Source organism: Tasmannia lanceolata, unplaced genomic scaffold (genome assembly GCF_043159265.1).
Source record: "Tasmannia lanceolata isolate RefF3 unplaced genomic scaffold, GAP_Taslan_0.1 ptg000008l, whole genome shotgun sequence".
Taxonomy (NCBI): domain Eukaryota; kingdom Viridiplantae; phylum Streptophyta; class Magnoliopsida; order Canellales; family Winteraceae; genus Tasmannia; species Tasmannia lanceolata.
In genome coordinates this window covers 67057587-67063586 of record NW_027518685.1, presented here as the reverse complement: position 1 = coordinate 67063586, position 6000 = coordinate 67057587, and the positions used below count along the sequence as shown (strand labels likewise).

Below are 6000 nucleotides of genomic sequence, written 5' to 3'. Positions count from 1 at the left end.
CACGCCTTGAAGCAACAAGTTTCTGTTTTCTATCAACAACAGTACTCTTAATTTTTTCAACAGAAGCTTTGTGTGAAAATCAATATGAATGCCAAAGATTTGATGCGCGCATCGCCCCAATATATAAGATCGAGATTAAATAAAATGCTTGGGAAAAAAGTATAAATTCTAGTTTGTATTTGTGTACTAATGGCTTGTATGGTGAAAAAAACAAACTATTGTAGAAAGTCTACATTATAGTAAAGTGTGTGCAGAGAAAGAAATGACTTTTTTTAAGAGAGTTCTCTTGTAATCTTTTGAGCAATAGGAGGCGAGGGAGGGAGGGAGAGAGAGAGAGAGAGAGAGAGAGAGAGAGAGAGAGAGAGAGTGAGGGGTCTTTCGAGAATTGCACCAATCGAGGGAAATATCCCCACCCCACCTCCTTCTAGGATTTTGAGGGGAAGAGAGAAATGAAAGATCCTCTTGAGAGGAGAGCCTACTGTTATTTTTTTAGAAGTAGGATAGGAGTCCATTTTTTGTCCTGCTATAAAAGAAAATGGAAGAAAAAAAAAGATATTTGGGGAGTGCCTAAAATAAAAAATGATTATTTTTAATTGAAATAGGGTTGTATGTCAAAAAAAAGAACCTTTTCTATAATAGGAAAGTTCGTTGAAAATTCTGTTATCTTTTCTGAAATGACACGTCAATGGTGTTTTATTCTATTTCGCGAAATGTGAGAAAGACTATAATGCCTCGTTCTTTTTTAATTGTTCCTGTTTTTTAATCTCCACTACCACCGACGACCATCACTGCAACTCGAAAAAGGTGGAAGAAGAGGAGAAAGAGGAGAAAGAAGACGATGAAAAAGTGGACAAATTCGATGAAGAAAAGAGCGTGAAGAAGGAAACAAAAGAATCGACGATGGAATAATGCCTTTTCTCTTTCTCTCTTGCTCTCTCTTTCTTTTTTATACTAGTAATGACACCCCTCCCACTACTCTAAAAGGTTGGCAACCAAGCACTACTTATCACTATTCTAGGAGGTAAATTCTAGGTAAATCAAATGTTTGTCTCCTCCCTATTGAGTAGTTATTGTTGGAGAAAATATGTCGGTGTAGACACCCCATTTTGACCGAACCCCAATTAGGTGTATTTGAATGAAACCCTTCCAAATTAATGATTTAGTGTCTCAAATTTCTTCCTAGAATGGGTTAGGGTCCCATTTAGGTCCTTCTAAAATTTTAGAAAAATCCGTGGATGTTTGCCTAGTAGATGAGTGAGGTAAGTAGTGTAGCCTAACATAGTGTAGAAAGAGGGGAGTGGTTCATCCAGTTAGAAAGTGTCCTACTTAGACTAATTTTGCAGTAAAGGGTTGTCCTAGGTAGCTTAGAAGGGCTGAATTTTTCAAAATTTTCATTAAGCCATTTTCCTTTGGACCACCCATTTTAAGACAAGCCAAGTTAAAACATCCTATTTTGAGGGTGTCTTAGCAAGTTGAGGGGCAATTAATTAAGGCAAATTCCTATAAATACAGAGGTGCCCTTCTCATTTTGGGAGAGGGCGCTCATTTTTTTGTTTCAAAAGAAAGCCCTAGCAGAGAAAAAACCCAAATGAAAGAAAATCTGCTTCAAACCCTAACTCGTTCTCACCATCTTCTCCGACAGAGCCTACCGGGATCCGGCCATTTTCCTGCTAATTGCCATTGTCAAACATCTTTTCCTTCGTTCATCTCTGTAAGAACCTCTTTATGTTTACTCTTTTGATCCAATCAGATTCATTTTAAACCCTAACTCATGCTATGAACCCTGTTTTTGCAACCTAAAACCCTAAATCAAACCTGTCTTCACCTCATTTTGGTTTCCAGAATCTTAAATCTTACTTATTTTACCTCAGATCTCTTATTTTTTAGCCATTAGAACTCTAAGCTTGTAGTAGAAACCCTAGCTAAAAGAAAAACAGTTCGAGGAATTAGGAGTTGAGAAAAGAGAGATCTCAAGGAAATTAGCAAGGAAGAGTTAAGAAGAAGAGAAATCAGAAAAATAGAAAGAAATTAGAAAAAGATCAAGGCATTTTGTTAGATCTGATTGTAGAATCTTATCCACTTCAATCTCAGCAACATCAGATCCGAGATTTAACATGTTCTTCGGCAATTTTTGCAAATCTCGGTCATTTTTTTTATCCTCTCAGGATTTTGATAAATCTCGGTCAATTGCTCAAAGAAAGTTGTTTACAGCAGCTCAGAGAAGAAGCAAAGGGTCTTTTTAGGGTTCTCTTCTTATCCTCCATTTCTAATACAGAAAAACAGAGCATCTGAGAAGGAGAAGCCATTTCTAGGGTTTAGATCTTGCCCTAATCTCTCGCTTGAAAAAAAAAAACCAAAAATGGGGTTCCAGATGCAACCATATGGGATCCAATCGATGCTGAAAGAAGGGCACAAGCATCTATCCGGCCTGGACGAAGCGGTTCTCAAGAACATCGATGCCTGCAAACAGCTTTCCATCATCACTCGAACTTCCCTTGGACCCAATGGCATGAATAAGATGGTTATCAATCATTTGGACAAGCTCTTTGTTACAAATGATGCTGCCACTATTGTGAATGAACTTGAGGTTCAACATCCTGCTGCCAAGATTCTGGTGTTAGCCGGCAAAGCACAACAGGAGGAAATTGGAGATGGAGCTAATCTAACAATATCATTTGCTGGAGAGCTTCTACAAAATGCTGAGGATCTTATAAGGATGGGGCTGCATCCAAGTGAAATCATTAGTGGCTACACAAAAGCAATCAATAAGACAATTGAACTTTTGGATGAGTTGGTAGAAAAGGGTTCAGAAACAATGGATGTGCGGAATAAGGACGAAGTTGTTTCCCGCATGAAAGCTGCTGTTGCTAGCAAGCAGTTCGGGCAAGAAGACATTTTGTGCCCCCTTATCGCAGATGCATGTATCCAGGTTTGCCCGAAGAACCCAGCAAACTTCAATGTGGAAAATGTCCGTGTTGTAAAGCTCCTTGGAGGAGGTCTGCACAACTGTTCAATAGTTCGTGGTATGGTCTTGAAACATGATGCTGTTGGGAGTATTAAACGAATGGAGAAGGCAAAGATTGCTGTTTTTGTGGGAGGTGTTGACACGTCTGCAACTGAAACAAAAGGAACAATTCTAATTCATAGTGCTGAGCAGCTAGAGAACTATGCAAAAACAGAGGAAGCAAAAGTTGAGGAGCTTATAAAAGCAGTTGCAGACTCAGGTGCTAGAATTATTGTCAGTGGGGGAGGAGTTGGAGAGATGGCATTGCATTTTTGTGAGCGTTACAAGCTGATGGTCCTAAAAGTCAGCTCAAAGTTTGAACTACGGCGATTTTGCCGCACAACCGGTGCTGTATCGATTTTGAAGCTTAGCCAGCCGAATCCAGATGAACTGGGATATGCTGACTCCGTTTCAGTAGAGGAAATTGGTGGTGTTCGGGTCACTATTATAAAAAATGAGGAGAGTGACAACACTGTTTCCACTGTGGTTTTAAGAGGAAGTACTGATAGCATATTAGATGACCTTGAAAGAGCTGTTGATGATGGTGTGAATACCTACAAGGCAATGTGCAAGGATAGTCGCATAGTACCTGGAGCAGGAGCAACTGAAATTGAGCTAGCAAGCAAATTAAAGGAGTTCTCTTTTAAAGAAACGGGAGAGAGAAGAAGAATCAAAAGCGAGATTAGAGGTGATAATCGTAGACTTTTGCTTAATCAGGTAATCTTTCTTCCTCCAATTTCTTGGTTCAATGATGCTATTGCTTGCATTCTGCTATGCTTGAGATAGACAGACAACTTGCTTTTGGTATTTTGAGTATTCTTGAATAAAATAGAATAAGAGAAAAAAAGGGCTGTCATATGTTTGATGCTGGAAATTTTAGGATTTTTGAAATTCATTTTTTTTTCTTTCTTCTTAGAGGAATACTGATTTTACAGAGAATGTAGTAAAATTTTAAGGATTTGGGAAATCTTGGCTGCTATAATAGAGAAGCTTTGTTGAAATTCACAGGTTTTGGTAGACCCACATGTCCAGTTTAGTTTTCCATCTTTTATGTGCAATGTTTATGATAGTATTACTCTTTTGGAAATAGTTGAAAGTGATTACTGTAGAAATTGTCTCATTAGAAGCTTAGAGTTGTTGTCTCATGTTTTTTAATACTTTATGTGACTTTTGTCTGGTTCAAAGCACCTAGCTGCTGTTCTATAGGTGTGTACATTATCAGTCATGATCTTTGTTTGGTTAAAAACATATAGTTGTTGTCCTACAAGTCGTCACATTTTTTTTTATATATAGTGATAGCCCACTCCTTTTTGATATTTGTAGCCCCTTGACCCCTTTTAATACGGACAACCACCACTTCACTCTTTGTATGTGCAGCCACTTGATTTTGATATGAGCAGCCCCCTTCCCTCACCCACTTGATAATAACAGCCCCTAACCAATTTTAATATTGGTAGCCATTACTTTATTTTGATATTAGCAACCCTTTCATTTGTAGCTTTGTTTAGACCATTTATCAAGTCGCTACTCATTTTGACAATCATAGATAATCGATTTGTCTTAATTATCCTAGTTGATTTATAATTATGGGATCAAAAAAAAAAAATATGTTTGTGCATATTCAAGTTCATGATAATGCTGATATCATTCTCTGGGTCTTATTATATAGTTGATGACCTTGAATCCCTTTCATAACCTATAGATCTATTGGCAGAGTTGAGTTATTTAGACTGTCCTTAGAGATAAGGGTAAATAGAAGGAAATTCAATTCCTAATTTTATCCAGATTTGTATAAAGCTTGTTTAGTTCATTTCAAATGATCAAGATTTGTATAGAGCGGGTTTAGCTCATTACAGATGGTTCACATTCATAGTATTTCAACTTCTGTAATGTTTAAAAAGGTGTAAATATTCTTTTGAGTAAAAATTACATTGAAATTTGTACTACTAGCATCAATACAAAGCCTGAATATTAGCTTGAAGCATAGAAGACCTCCTGTCATGCATAGGATATGATGAATATTACATTCTTTTTTACTGTTTCTTATTTCTCTTTAGGGAATTAGGTTTGTGAATGACAATAGGTGTTTTTCTTTCTCTGCTAGTTCATGTTCCATATACTAAATTTGTACCCCTTATTAAAGTCCTCATTTTAGAAGACTATTCTAGTTTCTCTCTTTTATGGGACTAGCTTAGTCCATATAGCATTCCCCTTTATTTTCTTTTCTTTTAGAAGATTCTTTAAGTCTTTTATACAACCCTCTATCGTAGTATAGGGCTCTCTCAGTCTCATTATCTAGGTCGTCTTTCTCTTTTGGGGAAAGGTTTTGTCTCATTTGTTTTAGGGATGTCATATCTTTTAGACATGTTTTATCTTATTAATGTTTCACTTGTTTGTGATCATGCTAGTTTACTTGTTTGTGACCACGCTGGTATATCTGTTTGTGAGCACGCTAGTTTACTTGTTTGTGAATCACATCTGTTTACTTGTTTAGTATCTTTATCTCGGAATATGTTCCGAATTACGTTGGCTTGATCCCTTTCCATAGGGTACGTAGTGCAGCTTGAGATCCACATCTCAGGTCCAACCAAACAGTTTTAAAATAAACATTTTAAACCTTCAAAAAATATAGAATTCTTCAAAACCTTTTCGAAAAGATCTTCCCCTAGAGTTAGGAGTATGTCCTAGCTGTTTAGGGTGTTTTAGAGTTAGGAGGCTGTCCTGATTTGTATTGATATGGTGTGTCCTGTCGTGTGAGTGTCCCTAGAGTTAGGAGGCCTCGAGTTGCTCGGTTAGACATTTAGTCGAACCGATGGCTAGACTAGGAAGCATATAGTCAGCCCTTGGTTTCCTTTAGGATGCACAGCCTAGATACACATAGGATGTAGGGCCCACCTGCATTAGCTTAAGGCTAATCAACTTGCATTAGTTAAGGCATATAGAGAGTCCTAAAAATTACAATTCACATGAATTTAAGCAATTATACAAAAAGCTTT

The 6000-nt window shown here is 37.3% G+C and overlaps 1 pseudogene; it reads left to right on the top strand.

Annotated features, from left to right (window-relative positions):
* Window positions 1–2225: 2225 nt before the first annotated feature.
* LOC143883235 (T-complex protein 1 subunit theta pseudogene) lies at window positions 2226–3790 on the top strand (annotated as a pseudogene).
* The last annotated feature ends 2210 nt before the right edge of the window (window positions 3791–6000 follow it).